Below are 15,889 nucleotides of genomic sequence, written 5' to 3'. Positions count from 1 at the left end.
AGCTAGGACAGCTTGTGAAATGGGTATTTGATGTGCTTTCTATGGAAAAGGAAATGGAGCTAGCTGGCCCTCCCAGGCTTTGTTTCTTAGAAGATGCTCCCTTTCTTCGAAAGGTGTGTCTGATATATCTGGGAGTATCTGATAAAGTCTTTGAGAGGCTCTTGTTATCATGAAGACAGTCTTTCTTTTTTTTTTCTTCAGCCAGACCTTTCACATTTTCAAGAGTTATACTTTTAAATCCTGAATCCTTTTGGCCAAAAAACACACCACCAACTTTTCCCCAAGTGCAGGAAGCTGAAAGAACAACTATCCCCAACTGAAAAGCAAGCCGGTGAACCACAGTTATCCCAGAGTTTGTAATAGACATATTTATAGCAATCTTTTGACCCCCCCTCAAGATGATTCATTTTTTTTTTGAGAAAGTTTGAAGCCTGCCTTTAAAGGATATTTTCACTACCGCATACACCCATATCTGTTGCCTCTCGAAGAAAAAAACACACCTCTATAATACAATGTGTTATATTGGTGTATTAATCACACGTATGTGATGATTATTCTTGATAATACAGCTCAACAATACAATGCAGCATTAAGGTAGGGGTCTGATTACTTGTCATTCAGCAAGGGCTGAGCCACTATATTTAGATGCTGACTAATTTGCGTGTATCTATGTTTCTGAGGGATTTCTGTAGCTCCCCTTTCTGAGGCATCTGAAGACTTGACGGTCTCCTGGGGGTTTCGCTCCCAGTGCTCCTGCACAGACGGGAGATGCTGACCTCCCCAGCCTCACACCTGCCTCCCAGGGCTCCCTGCCTCCACAGCTTGCAGGTATCACCCCTTTTCCTGACTTTCCCAGGGGTGACAAAGCCCTGGATGCTTTGCCCTCGCTCACAGGTGTCATCCGGATGCTGCTCTGAGGGCTGAACTGAACGGCACATCCAAGAAAGCTGTGTCTGTGATACTGCAGATCTGATTTCCCTGCTAGGGCATCGCCCAGAGGTATGCTTGTACCGTATCTTCTAAAATACTGGTTTGACTTAACTAAGTCTGATTCTCGGCACTTTACTTTTCTCCAGCAGCGTGTGTAGGAGGGGAGGACTAGAGAGCTCTTGCGTGGGTGTAAATGCTTCCATTTACATTCCCTTCACAGTGCCCCAAAGAGTATTTCCAGCCCAGGGCTCTGTGTCTATCAGCATGGCAGCTCTAAGGAGGCAACCTTACAGATCATGAGGTCCCCATGTCCACACTGCTGCTGAGATAGGTTTGCTGGGGGCTGCCAAAACCACTGGTCACATCTGAGATGAGGAGCCAGGGCTGCAAAGCCCTCGGGGACGGGAGAATTCAACTCAAGCAGTCGCTTCCTCAGCCTAAAATATCTCTGTGCTTGGGACAGGCCCAGGGACTTGTAGCCAAGGCCTTTTTAGGAGCCCGTGAGCTGACCATGCAGGCAGATCCATCAGCAGCCAAAGCTGGAGGAGGCAGCAAGAGGTCAGCAAGCAGGTTGACACGGAGAGGCTGTGGGAGGGGAGCTAGACCAGGAGAGCCAGGATCCGCTCATCACTCAGCCCAGAGCTATAGCAACGCGAAGAGACAAGACAATCAATCTTTCTAACTTACTTGGCTACACGATCGAGGAACATTAAGCACCACATCATAAGGTTGCTGTACTTGGAAAGGTATTTCAAGTCCACAGTGTACTGAGCAAGGCTGGGTGGGAGATTATTGAGTGCTTCTTACAGAGACGGCTACCTCTTCTGTGCAGCAAGAAAGGACCACACATAAAGATCACGCACACGACCTATGCAGCTCTTATATGCCCGTTTAATCATGCCCCAGGCAGTGAAACACATCTGAATTTCTCTGGCAAGAACGCAACACCACAGAGCCCAAAGACCGCTTGGTGCACACGAGGTTAGAGATGGCTGAGCCAGAGGACATGGGAACTCAATCTCGCTTCAGCACAAGGACATGTCTGTCCCTGCTTTGTAACAGGTGGAAGACCAAATAACAGGATCATATTTGACAGCTACCCACAGAAATGTCAGGTCGCCACTCACAAGGGCAACTGGGTGAAATGAACGTGATTTTCAAATCACCACCTTTAGCTGGGATTAAGGCTAGCAAACAAAAATATGTAATTTATTATTATTACTATTAGTCGTGGGGTTTTTTGCTTTTTTACTGTTAAATTGCTTCTCTGGAAAAAAAAAAGAAGTTCCTTCCCTTTGGCTACTAGACAGTCAGATTTGCAGCTCATTACAACCAGGAGAATAAACAAGATATTTACTTTTGCTAATCAAGAGAATAACCTGTATGCATGTTTAAACATGTTAATATATTGGAACTGCCATTCATAATTGTCTGAATAGTTACTTTTTTATTATTATTATTCATAATCTATATAAAGATCATTTTGGATACAGATTAAGAAACAGCTGAGAATCCAGAAAACAAACATTTAAATTGATATTATTAGCTAAGTCAAACGGCATTGCATGGACTACATAAAAGTCACTTATCAAAATATTTTACATTAAAACATACGGTTTGTTCTGCAAAGGAAACATGCTAATGAGAATCAGCTTCCTCTTGGGTTTCACCAGGGCTGTAGAGTTAGTAGATTGCAGTCTGGTTGTTGGTCCTAGCTTGGAAGAAAAAGCAAACTCCCTTTTTCTGATGTCTATTCTGTCTCTTACCTTCAAAAGCACTGACTGCTGGACTGAAGTAAACTGGAAACAAAATAGAGAAAATGTTAGTCAGCTGCAAAGGGGATCTCAGTTGTTAAAGTGATCCACCACTTTGGTAAATTCTCATTCCTGGCAGTTAGCCAGTTCAGCTTTTCTTTCCTTTTTTTTTTTTTTTTTTTAAAAGTTATTGCTGCTCATATCCCTTGACAACTACCATTTTTAAACCTTGGCCCTTCACCCCTCTTAGCCCCCAGAGGAAACAGCCCAGGTCTCCCAGGCCAACAGCAGCCTTCGCAGCCCATCCCATCTGCATCCCCCACGTATTGCTGGCACCTCTTGTGCATGCAGAGGGGAGGGGAAGGAGGCAGAAGATGCTATGGGTAGATGCTGTAGGAGAGGAGGGGACAGCTGCCCAGCTGGCCCACCCTGAGGGTGATTCCCAAGCAATTCATTGGGAGAATTAGGGTTTGCAACTGGTTTCCTCATACACTGAGCAAGATCGTGCCTGAACTAGCCCATACGTGCCTGAAAATTGAGGTACAGATAAATCCAACCCTTGTTAGATGCTTTGCTGACAAAGGGGCTGGTGAAAGACTGCAAAGATCAAGGTGCTCAAATACCACTGCAAGAAGCAGACGTGGCCTCACTGCATTCTAAAGCGTGTACGTAACCATGACTTATTTTTGTTCTGAAAGCAACTTATGTTCTTCCCATATGGGTGTTTTTGAACACAGCCCCAAAATAACAACCTCCAGTTGGTTGGAAGTGAGAGTATGAGCAGAACAAGCAGAGATGCAAACAGCCAAATTCTCCAGGAAAGTAAGTAGCAGTTAGGAGGTCCTACTCAGAGGCTACTTCAGGTCTTTACAGGCACTATTAAACTCCTACAGGAGGAAGTTTGGCTTGGGAACTCCCCATCTCTCTGATTTCCTCTGGCAAGTAAATCTTAAGTGCAAATTACATGGTGTCTCACTACCAAATGTCAGATGCTGGGAAAGCACTGACTGTCAGCTGCTGAGGACATTGGATCAAAAGCAGCTCCTGCAGATTTGGAAGATGGATAAAACTGCTATGGGGACTGGCAAGAGTGCCCAGGGATCACCCCCAGGCTCATAGCAAACGTTCAACTCTCTGGCCAGAGAAAGGGAGCTGCCCATATGAGAGTGGCCAGGCTGCATCTACATGGCATGGCGCTTGGCCTTGAGCATCCTCAGGCACCCATGTGCATTAAAGACTCATTTATTACTCCTCTTGTGTTCTTTGGAGTCTGAAATTATACAAGAGCTGTGCTGCGTCCCACCACAGTTTTTTCTTTTTTTTATAGATCCATGCTGGGTGCATATGTTGCATGCCTTGGAAATTAGGATAAGGGACATGTAAGCACGTAGCGCCTGTGGGGACAATGCCCTTGAGGAAGCCAAGTATGGTGCAGACTCCACCACGCTGCCTGAAGGGCAGAGCTAAATGTCCTTAGAAGGACACCCAGCTTTTGCCTCAGAAGCAGCTGGTTTATCCATTGCAAAAGAGAGGCCAGGAGCGAGCTAACGTACGTGCGGTGTGGAGGATCCCATGGCCAGGACTCTGAAGCAAAGCTGGGAGCTGAGTTACTGCCAGTGCAGACACGCTCTCTGATGTCCTGTCCTGCGGGGTGGAGGGACCTGACCCAGAATCACACCAGCCCTGTCCCACAGCTGCTCTGTGCTGCAAAAGGGTTGATGGCCAAAGCAGCAGACAGTTCCTCTGCTCAGATCTTGCAGCTTCCTGAAATGCAGCTTAATATTAAATCTTAAATCTTAATATTAAATCTCTCCCAGGAAAGCTGCACATTGAAGCACCCTCCGCACAACGCTGACTGGGAGATGCCGAGTCCTGTCTCCCCGCACACACACAGGCAGCGCTCAGAACCACGCCAGCGCCGAGCAGAGCTGTTCCATCCGTCAGCCCCATGTATTTATTTTCATCTGTCAAAAACCATATCCGAGCCTGAAGGCTCCCAGGAAGATCCTGGAATCCGGATCCAGGGTGTGATCAGAAGGAGTAGAACTCACAGGTATTTATATTAACATGCACAGTTTTGTGCATGTGGAAAACATTTTAAGGAAGCCAGAAGTATCAAACATCCAGCAGTTTTTTACTGTATCTTCAGTGTTTAACTCTGCATTTGTGTTCAAGTTCAGGCTATTTAATGTGCTTTGCTTTTTTTTTTTTTTTTTTGGTCCTGGTGTTAGAAAAGGCCCTTTCAGTAAAAAAAAAAAAAAAAAAAAAAAAAAAAAAAACAGTCCTGAAAGAATAGTCTGGTCTATTAGTGATGAGCACAGAGAGAAGGAATTACAGCTAACAGGCTTTACCAGTGAGGAAGAGATACAAACTGGGGAGGACTGCCTGATCCCCATGTCCTGTTTAGGACTGGTGGCAGGATTCAATCACCTCCAAATTCAAAGTGTAAAAGATAGCCTACCAGAAAGGACTATAAGAAGTGTTCCATGTATCCGTGATATGTCTCTTCCCGATAGCTTTTGCTTAAACCCTCCCTTTTGCAGAATATTGTATAGCATTTTCCTGGACTGTACCAATGCACAGACCACTTATGAGCCAGGCCCTGGCAGTGGTGCCAGGCTGCAAGGTTCATACAAGGCTTGGGTCATGGACATTGCTTGTCCTGATGGAAACCACAGCAATCTTTCACCAGTGGGTAGCTAATTCCCCACAGTATATTGGGATGTTTCACAGGTACTTTTGAGGTCAGAACTGGCTTCTGTACATAAACTGTGTCAGTCTGTCCATACGTCCTGCATCCTGACTCTAAGAGTAGAATGAAAGCCTCTTAGTCCTTTGCAATTAACATCTAGTGTAAACTGTGAATTACAAGACTGCATATGTCTTCCAGGGTAGATTAGCAGGCTCTGACTCTACCTTCTTCTAATTCAGATGGGGATTTGCAGCTGTGTAAATGAAATGAGAACTGCATCCATATCTGTGCCAAGAAAATGTGCTAAATATACAAATAGGCTGAATTGAATATGATTTAATCTTCAAAGCAGACACATTTTGAAGGATTTGATTTCCTTTCCTTTCTAAAAGTCAAACTCTTGCTCTGAGCCTGTATCTATAGAAAGAGGCTGTTTGCAGGCATCCATTAGCCCTTCCTTTAGCCCTTCCTTTGGCTTAGGGAGTACCACGACCCATACCAGCCAGAGAACAGAGCAGTCTCTGTCTCAAGGACCTAATAAAGAATGGGAGGATCTCAGAGGAGATTGTTGGGCAATTTTATTCCATATCTCACTAAATATCTACCCAGGACCAGGAGCATAAACCAGACTCGCCTCCAGCTAAGGAAAGACACTTAGCAGTAGCCTGTAATGATGTTCCCTCTTGCTGGTCATGACGGGAAAAACTATGGCATTGCAGTAGTACATGTGCTGTGTTAACAGATGAGCATGTACAGATTTATTTTTTAATAAAATTCAGCTGGCCCTATTGACCCCCTGTGGATCATAGAGGCAGTATTGGCCCATCAGCTGTCAGACAAACTCTCACAGAGAATGGAAGAACCAGCAGGAAGACTTCAAGACCCAGACCCTGGACCTGAGCTAGAGCTGGAGGTAAAAGGAATAATATTACTGGGTTGAGTATAATGCAGAGCAGACTGTGATTATTTAAAACACAGTTCTCCTTGGCCACAGACAGTGATGCCTCTCTACATTCTGTGGTGCCTCTATATGTCCAGTTTGGTTTTGTGCCTTGGTCCTTTAAAGGAGCAGAGAGAGAAAGTCTGTGAGACCTTATACAATGCCTGCATAAGTGGAACCTCCTTTTCTTTAGTGGATGTTACCCTGAAAACTGGTACCAGGAGCCCTGTGGTCATTCAGAGACCTGACATCTTCGAGCAGCTTGCAAAGGAGCAACCTACTCGGCTATGCTCTCCAGCCTGCTGTACCAGACAACCTGCCAGTGCCTACTCCAACAGTGATGGAGGAAAGTCAGAGGGAGATGGTATCAGAGGAGGAAAAGGAAGAGGCCTGAGACTGTTCATAAGAAGATGCATACCCAGGGGTAAATTGACAGCTGCCTGCTATCAAATACCAATCTGTGACTTTCCAGTAACATAAAAATCCACCTGGGTTGGATGAGAGACGAAAATCCTTTCAGCAGGTAGCAGAGTGCAAAGGGATGTTGCCAGTTCGGATGTGAACCTGTGACCCAAAGCTCGCAAGATATTATTTCTCAGATGAATCACACAGAGGGAGGCTTAGGACAGGCGTCGCATGCCTGGCCTGGATTAGCTCTGGTACAAGGATGCCTGTTTCTCTGTATTACGGTGTTTCACTTTCTAGAAGCCGAGGAGGCCGTGGCTCAGTCAGCCATGCTCTCATGCCCTTTCTAGAGACACATCGGAGCTGGGCTTGCGGTCATTCTGGCAGTGTTGGTGGCTTGAGTTAAATCTGCCTCTTTATTAAGGTGGCATTTGCCTAAACATCCTCCAGAGTTCTGCCACCCCTGTCTGCATGGGCGGTCTCTTAGCATTTCTTAATTTTTGCTAACAAAGATTTTTGTTTGAGGATGTCCGCGTTTGGTTGGAGAAGTGGATGGGTGGGCAGGAGAGGGCTGTCACCCACCCACCAAAGTGGATAGGAGGCATTTAGGGGAGCTTCTGCTGCGTCTGTGTTAACGCTGCTTATGCCTGATAAAGCTTTTAGCTGTGAAATGTCACATTTCTCAAAGCCCAATCAGCCAGTCATGCTCTAGGCTTTAACAGCTGTAACTCTAATTGGACCATGAAAATTAATTGATCCGCAGCACAAAAACACAAGACAGCAAAAAAAAAAAAAAAAAAAAAAAAAGAAAGAAAGAAAACAGACCAACCCTAACTGAGTTTGTATGGTGGGATGGTGAGTGCCATGTGGGTGCTGTCTGTCCCCACTTCATTGCCAGTGTGGCCTCGCCAGCCTCCCCAGCTGACAGCCCACTCTGCCTCCAAAATACTCCAGCCCCTGGGATGCAGCAGGAACACCAAGCTTCCCCATAAATATTTGCAGTTTGAATTGCTTCCATCAGCCAGCCAGTGAGCAGCAGGACAGCCAGCTTGGCCAGGATGATTCGCCTTCCTGCTGCTGGAAGGGCATGAGGTCAGTGTCATCGAGGGACACAAACGTTGGCTGACTCCTTCCCACCCTCACCTGGCTGCTGCCTCCTTCCCGGGCAGAAGGGCATGCACCCCTGTGTCCATGCTGACAGCTTCGCACGTCATCGCTCAGCAAAACTCATCCTCCTGCAATATTCACCTCATGACACCAACGAGAATAGCTCCAGACCTCAGAGCGGGGAAGGAGATGCACAGGGTCAGGTTTTAGAAGCAAAGAAAATTCTTTCAAGAGACAGTCAGATGGGCAGCCTTCCATTTTGAGCTGCACATTCCTTATTTATTTATCCTCGCCACCAGGGACCAAGCCTGGAAACCTGTACTGGAGATCCACCCGCAGTGCTGCGTCTGTGGGCTGAGGTGTGCTGCAGGCTGCCCTGGGAGATCTGCTGGGTCCCCATCGTGGGGCTGTCCATCAGAGGCAGAGCTGTGCACGCTCCCTGGTTGTTTAGGGGTCAGGAATGAGTTCATGGCGATGGCATGTTCTTTCAGAGTCCTAGAGATGGAAGAGGTGCTGAGATGGTAACTCCATGCCAGAAGAGGACTGTATGTCCCAGCATCTCAGTCAGTCAAGATGCAAAAGTGACAAAAAGCGATTTGTCTCTCGCCACTTCCTCTGGAGATTAGTCTGAAGCCAGCCAGCTCCCAGCTCCCAGAGACTGTCATAACATCAGACTAAATGTCCTGCTTTCAGATTCATGGCAAACAGTTCTCATTTTTCCCTGATGTCTGCATTCTTGGGGTGTTTTTGGACTGTGATTATATCCTCTATTAATCTGTTTCTCTCAGACACGTCCCATGTGTGAAGGTCTTGCCACTTACAAAGGGACAGATTTAGAGCTGTTATGTCTTTTTGAACCAAAGGGGCTGGTTAATCTGGCATCAGGCAAAGAAGTTGTTAATGTAGTCGAGGCCTTTTGACACAGTCCTGTATGTTTACCAACAAGGTATGAAATCCTGCTTCTACACCCACAGCAGGCATTATCAGATGGGTGAGGAGAGCTTCTTTCCTCCTGGGTCCAAAAAATCTTTTAAAGAGCATGTAACACAGGAGCCTCTTTCTCCAGGCTTTCTTCAGGGCCATTCTCCCCTCCATTTGTTTAGGCTAATGCCTTCAAATATTGCTGCCTGTTTTTCACTGGCACGCAGACTTGCACTAAACAGTAACAGTCAAAAGCCTCCCTGCTGGCATCTGTCTTTGATTTGGACAGAAGCACCTATCTGTATCTGAGGTAGTGGATGCTATTTTTTTAATTACTGACTTCATAAAGGAGCTTATCTACTATCTTATAGGCTTTATGGGTGCCTCATATATAAAGCTGCATAATTCCTTGATTTGCTGAGGTATCACAAAGACCTTCATTGGATCCACGTGAGCAGCTCAAGAGCTGGCCAGAGAGAAAAAGCAAAAGGAATTGTTCCAGGGTCTGCTGAAGAGCTGCACTGCTCTCAGCAGTACCAGATTTTTCAGAGGAGTAGCCTCAGCGGGACCTGGTGGTCTTCAACTCTTGAATTGTCAGGGATGTGAAAGTCAGGTCACAGTCAGAGGTTTGGGTTCAGTCCGTGCTCTAAACAGGGCAAAATGGGGATCTCAAATGGGGGTTTCTCCCTTTGCAGCTTCTTGTGGTGGATTCTGGCAGGGTGTAGCTGAGAGGACAAGGAGATGTGGCCCTCTGTGAGCAGAGGGTGATCTCAGCTGGGCTCCAGGCAAGGAGTCACAAGGCACTCCATCATTCCCCAGGACCTTTTTGGTAAGGGAAAGACCACACATGAGCTCATTTTTCCAACGGATGGCTGGCCAGAGTCATGTAAAGAGAAGGTATTGCCTTTCAAGGCCGTGACAGAAACCAATGTAGGCCAAATTGCTTGTGTTTTGTTTTCTGGCTGACATACATGGCCTGCATAGCCAAGATCAATTTGCTGCCCTTTATTTCTCTCAAGTGGCTCTTTAGCCACTGATGCCTTGCATTTCTCTCTCCCAGGGCTCATCTATGCTTTTTGCTGTTTCCAACAGCTAACATTTTACACAATGTGATCTTACTGTCCTCTCTTACACATACGTCCCCTCTCTAGGCTGCTGATGTAACCGTGGCTGATGCTTTCGAACCTGGATCAGTGTGCACATCTCGGGGCTACTTGTGACTGCAGGCTGGGCTTTGGAATCAAGTGCTTTGTTGGGGTCCTTTCTGAGAACTGGAGAAGGGCCAGGTGTGTCCACTTCACCGTGCAGCCATCCATCTCCCCGGAGTTTCATAATAATACCCATCTGTTCTTCAGCTTGCTTACAAGAAAGGATCGTGGGGTTACAGTGGTACCAATTAGCACATCTTGTTGAGACTGTGTTTAAAAATATTCGCTGCCCATCTGTGTGGAGACAAAAATCCATTTCTGTTAATGAGGTTGTTTTTCTTCTGACGCTTGCTGTCTGCAGTACCCAAGTTGGTACAATGAGTCTTGGGAGAAAAGGGGAGCCTTGCACCAAGCGAACCAGTGCCTGACTTTGAACGAGACTGGCCGGAGCCAGCTCTGGGGCATGAGAGGAAAGTTTAGGGAGAAGGAAAGTGGCAGAAGATCATGAATTAGGGCAAGTATTTGTAATTTTCCCACTCCTCACCCCCAAATCCCACAGGAGACAAACCTACAAAGGTACGGTGCTGTGCTCGGGGTGTACTATCAAACTGTTAAGTGCACGCTCACTCGCATCCCGCTGACAAAAGAGGGACCATGAAGAGTGGTTTAGTGGTTTTCCAGAACCCAAATGCTACACAGACCACGGATTAGGATCTGCTTGTCTTACAGAGGCCCTTAAAGTTCTCATGGCAAGAATGCCAGCCATTCCCCACATCCACTGACTCCAGCTCTGTTGTGCTTGGGCGCTGAATGTATGACCGTCTTTTACTCCCCCTGACAATGGCAGGCTACAGAAAGCAGCAGAGATGTGAAGGAATTTGGCCGTCCTCTCATCTGAGGGCAGCCTTGGCAATCAGGCTAGGCTCAAGAAAATGGCTGGCACGGAGTGCTTGTAAACCGCAGCGTGAGCAGAGAGGCCTCGGGGAGGCAGCTGGTGGGGAGCAGAACAATGCCTCCGGTGCCTTCCCCCCCTTCAGGAGCTATTCATCCCTTTTTTAGATATATCCACCGATGGCTTCTTCCTCAGGACTGGAGCTCTCTCCAGCAGCAATGAAGCACCGTGAAGGCACCGACAGGGCCTCCTGTAACTCCTCTGAATGCCTGGGATTTGGCTTCCTAGTCACAAACCAGGCTTGGCTGTGCGGTCCATGTCTGCCAGCCAGAAAACAAAATGTAAACTTGGCCTACGCTATGCATCAGTGCCTGTCACAGCCCCGTGAAAAGCCACACCTCCTCTTTACAAGAGTCTGTCCTGGATATCTTCATCGCCATACAGGTGATGTTCCAGTGGGACAGTTAGAGAATGCAAAATGTGTAGCTTAAGCAAGAGTTAAAAACTGGGTTGCTACATATTTCTTGGCTATTTATGACTTGTGTGATCTCAGGGGAGTTGGGAGTGACGTGCTTCAGCCTTCGGTCTGCTTAGCTTCCTTCAGCAACAAGCAGAGGGGAGGTGACAGTGCCTGCCATCTCACTCCTATGGCTATCCGCAGTTTTCATCTTTGTGTCGTAACACAGGCTTGATCGAAAAAGCGAGCTGAATGAAGCTTACAGACCCAAACTACTGAATCTGAGGACCTTTTGGTGCAGGCTGGCCTGCAGGAGCAGGTTGCCTCACCCAGATCCCTTTTTAGGAGTCCTGTGTGCCCCATGCAGGCTGGCCGTGAGACAGGAGATGGGCAGAGCATGTCCCAGGGCCTGGAGCATCTTGCTTTTGTGAGACAAGAGATTGGCTCCAGCCCATCGCAGCAACCTATTTGTGATAGTATTCCTTGCATTGCATCTCAAGAGCCTCTTCAGCTGAAATCTCTGCTGGATTCGTGGTCTGCATTTCTGACAGCTGTTAAAGGACATCCAAGGTAGCTTGTGTAACCGTTCCCCTTCCACAGGCTCATATGGATTTATACTGTCAGAATAGCTGGGATGAGCTTGCCGACTCCTTCTGTCACCTCTCCCTACTTCCTCCTCTCCAAAGGATGAGAAATGCCTAGACATACCACACAAAACAAGTGTATGCATTAGCTTTACACCACCGACTATATAACATATGCCCTGAAGCTCAGTGTCTGGAGTGCTAGAAAACTGCATGCTAGCTGCAGGTAATTTTCATAATGAAAAAAAGCTGTCCAGCCAGAGAGGAGGTAGAGAACAGGCTAAGCTTGGCCCAGCCAAACGCTCCTCATGCCCTCTGATGATCCACTGCTTAAAGAAGCTCATCTAGGTTCATTGCAAAACATAGCAGGGCATGTTTGGCAGGTGAAGGCACCGAGGGATAGCAAAACAGTACTATCTGAGCAGCCAAGTCTTTATGCTTATGCGGTGGCTACGTAGGAAGTCCTAGCACCTCTGACTAGGTGCTAATGGGACACGGAGGGTGTCTGCAGCCACGTTGGTACTGCCTTGCCAAGCATTTTGAAGCATGAGTCACCTCTCCCAGAATCACGAGACCGGCTTGCAAGTTATTAATATTTATTTTCCAGTTGAAAATTAGAAGAACCTATCTTTAATTCCAAATGTTCGAGTTTGTAGGGTTAACTTAAACGACACTTACAGAGTGATGTTTCTGTAAGCACGGAGACTTTGGTTTGTTGTCTTTCTGTTTCTTTTCCTGCTTTAAATGAAAGCTGAGATTTCTCTTTCTCATCACATGGACACAAATCTGGGAGGACTTGCATCCCATCAGCTGTTAGGAGATTTACCATAAAATCACAGGGATTTGCACTGGTTATTGAGCAGCCATATGCTAGGCTCAGAGCAGTGTCCTTTTGCACCTCTGGCCAAGCTGCCTATCCGTCCACTTTAAGCCTCTCCCTGCTGGCAAGGGTTTACACTAGTTCAGACAGAGAGAGGACATCAAATTTATTCTGCATGTGCCTTTTTCAGCATTCTCAAATAAGCATGATAGATACAGTTGCTAGTGGTGTCTGAAAAACTCATAACTGAGGATGCGATGAGCAAAGGCAGCTGATGAAAGAAGATCTCCAATCAACCCCAGGAACAGCTATATGATGGAAGAGCCACTCGGCAATTCATTCCACAAATAAAAGCCCTGGCTTCCTGCCACCTTTCGTACATGGGAGGAGAGAAAAGGTTTTTAGCTCTTCACCTGCAAATGCTTAGTGCCTAAAACCTCCATGCTTCCTAACGGCCACAGGAGCAAAAAGCTGTCATGCACACTCTTTGTCTTTGCACATACGCCCTTGGAGCTGCAAAATTGAATTTTTTGGGGGAAAATTGGACTGCTGGGATTTATAAGGGTGGGTGTGCCATGGCCCACCAAGTGCTGCAGCAGAGCAGTTGGGGTCCTGTCATAAATCCTATTTAGGAGTGCCCTGTGCATCTGAAGCACCCTCGGTGGGCTGCTGGAAGTGGGCAAGAACACAAAGCTGGTAACAAAGGTTTCCCAGGTCTGGCTGGACTCTGATGGGCGATAGATGGGCTGAAGGGGGCTTTGGAGGTTCCTGATGTTGCCCAAAGGCTTGTGAAGCCCCCAGAAGAAAACACACAGCAAGGGCAAGACTTTTGGGGAAGCACGAAGCCCTGGCAGGTTGCTGATACCCACTTAGCTGCCCAGGATGTGAAGCACTGGCTGATGAAGCTCACCTTCCCAACCTGCACGCGGTTGCATAAGGCTGAAACCACAGAGCCTGAGGTTGCCATGCCAACTGGCGTCCCGAATTCCTCCCATCCACCTCCCCACCTGAAGGAGCAGGTGCCCACCCTCGAACGATCCAGACACCTTGCCCCATCGGTGGGACAGGACCTGGGAGGTGTGTGTCCCTGTCGAGGCCAGCTGGCAGCAGTTCTGCTTCCTTATCCCAAGCGTCTCACCTGTGCTGCCGAACTGAGTTTGCCGTCCTCGCCGGCAGCACTGTGCTGTCGCTCACCAAAGGAATCACAAGCATGGCATGAATCTGTGTGCCTGGTTTCCTTTCTGCAGCATTAAAATAGTGTAAAGTGTCTATCAGAGACAACAAGGAGGGACTGCTATTTTGGGGTGCTTATGTAAACTGTCTTCAAGTGCGAAAATGAAAAAAAAAGCAAGCTCCTTATGTTCTTCCCATGCCCCCTCCCTTACAAGGGGAACTATACAGAATTTTACTGTATGTTAAAAGGGTCAAACCCTCAAGGCAGAACAAAAACGCAAGGTGGCTTAGGTCTGTACTGCACGGAAGAAGCTGGCAAATGAAGCAGCTCTGAGGTTTTGCATCTGATCCTAATTAGCAGTGATTTCCAGCAGTGAACGAATTCTTGTAGTTATCCCCTTCCCTTCCCTGCCTTTGTTCAACCTGCCACATAAATCACAAGCCATTTTCTTTGCACTCCGGCACGATCAGGAGTGGGAATCCTGATGGGTGAGTTTGCCAGTAATTAAATTTGTCCCTTCTGTTCGTTTCACAGATGTAGTTGCCCTCTGCTTTGAAGCAAAGTGCAGGTCAGAGCCAATGGGAGCCTTTAATAATCTGGTCGTCTCATCCGGTGCTGAAGGCGGAAAGTTTTCTTGCTAATTGGATTGTTGTGCGATTATGTGAGGAGGAACAAGCTCCTCTCGACAGAGGAAGGCTGGGAGCATACAGAGTTGTGGTGAAGGTAATGGGCATATTTATACTCCTGCACACGTCCTCGGAGCCCTCAGCCAGAACAAACACATAGAAAATGCCTTGGGCCTGATTTCCTATGCCTCAGCAGCTTGCTTAGTCATTTGCACCGGAGTAAAAGCGACTTTGATAGGCTTCCATGTCAAAAGGATAGCTTTTTACATCACTAAAAGTGGCGTGCCAGGCTCATATAGTCTGCAGCCTGAGCGTGCTTGCGGCAGGGCCAGGCTGGTGCCGCCCCACAGCACCCACGGGGCAGGGCATCGCCCTGGCCTCAAGACCCCCGTGAAAATACACAAGTTTAGTCCAAGCTCTGATTTTTTTAGTTAACAGGTAAGATACCGCTCCTTTCTGCTGCAGAGAAAAACCTGACCCTGCAGCACCCCGAGGGCTTCGTTCCTTTTTCTTATTTTGTTTTAATCTTGCAGTTTTTCAGTCCGTTTCCTGGCTTTGAGGACCTGATATCCATTCACGGCAAGATTGCAGCAGGCAACACCACCTTCTAAAAGCCATGCCAAAGCAGCTTTTGCTCTGGTTCCCTCCAAGGGCACGGACGAGGTTATCAACGTACCCATTAACTACACTTCCCGGGGAGGTTTTGGTGCTCCGCAGCCAGCGCTGGCTATGCACACGTCCATGTGTGCCATGCCACCTCCCAGCCCTCCCGCTGGTGCCCGGGAGGAGGAGATGAGGGCTCTATTTCTAGCCTGGAGGCTGTTATCTGCATGGCCCTTTGTAGACAGCTACAACTCATTCTGCTCATGCTCCGGGCTGGCCCAAAGCCATGCGGTCTCTCAGCAGAGCTGATTAGGCTCAGCAGCTCATTAACGGTGGCTGCTCCGTTTCCAGCTCGTTCGGAGTGTGGGCAGAGGGAGCTCACGTCTGGAGATGCTCACCTGGGTCACCTGGGACTCGTTGCTAAAATCCTGCGTGCACGTTCAGTTTTCTCATCTGTAAACTGCTGAAATATTTATGCTCCTGCTCCATGGGAGGGACAGAGCCTCGCTTCCTTGGTATTTGCAGAGTGTGCGGAGGTATTAGCAGAACTTACACCAAGAGTACATAGTATTAGCATTATTATTATTATAATGGATTTCACTTAGGATCTTGAGTACATGATTGCAGTCCTCTGAGAGAGGAAAACTGAACAAGAACAAAAAGAAATATAAAAGAACAACCTGTCATTCTCACCTGTTCTTCACTATGGAATTATTCTCATTCACTGGCTTCCTTTGATTATAAATAAAGGTGTATGATATCTCTTAGATCAAACGAATAAGACATTTTTCAATCCCCCAAACTTCCTTTTTTTTTTTTTTTTTTTTTTTTAATGA

This window comes from Anser cygnoides, chromosome 1 (assembly GCF_040182565.1).
Source record: "Anser cygnoides isolate HZ-2024a breed goose chromosome 1, Taihu_goose_T2T_genome, whole genome shotgun sequence".
Classification (NCBI taxonomy): domain Eukaryota; kingdom Metazoa; phylum Chordata; class Aves; order Anseriformes; family Anatidae; genus Anser; species Anser cygnoides.
Note: the sequence above shows the minus strand (reverse complement) of the source record.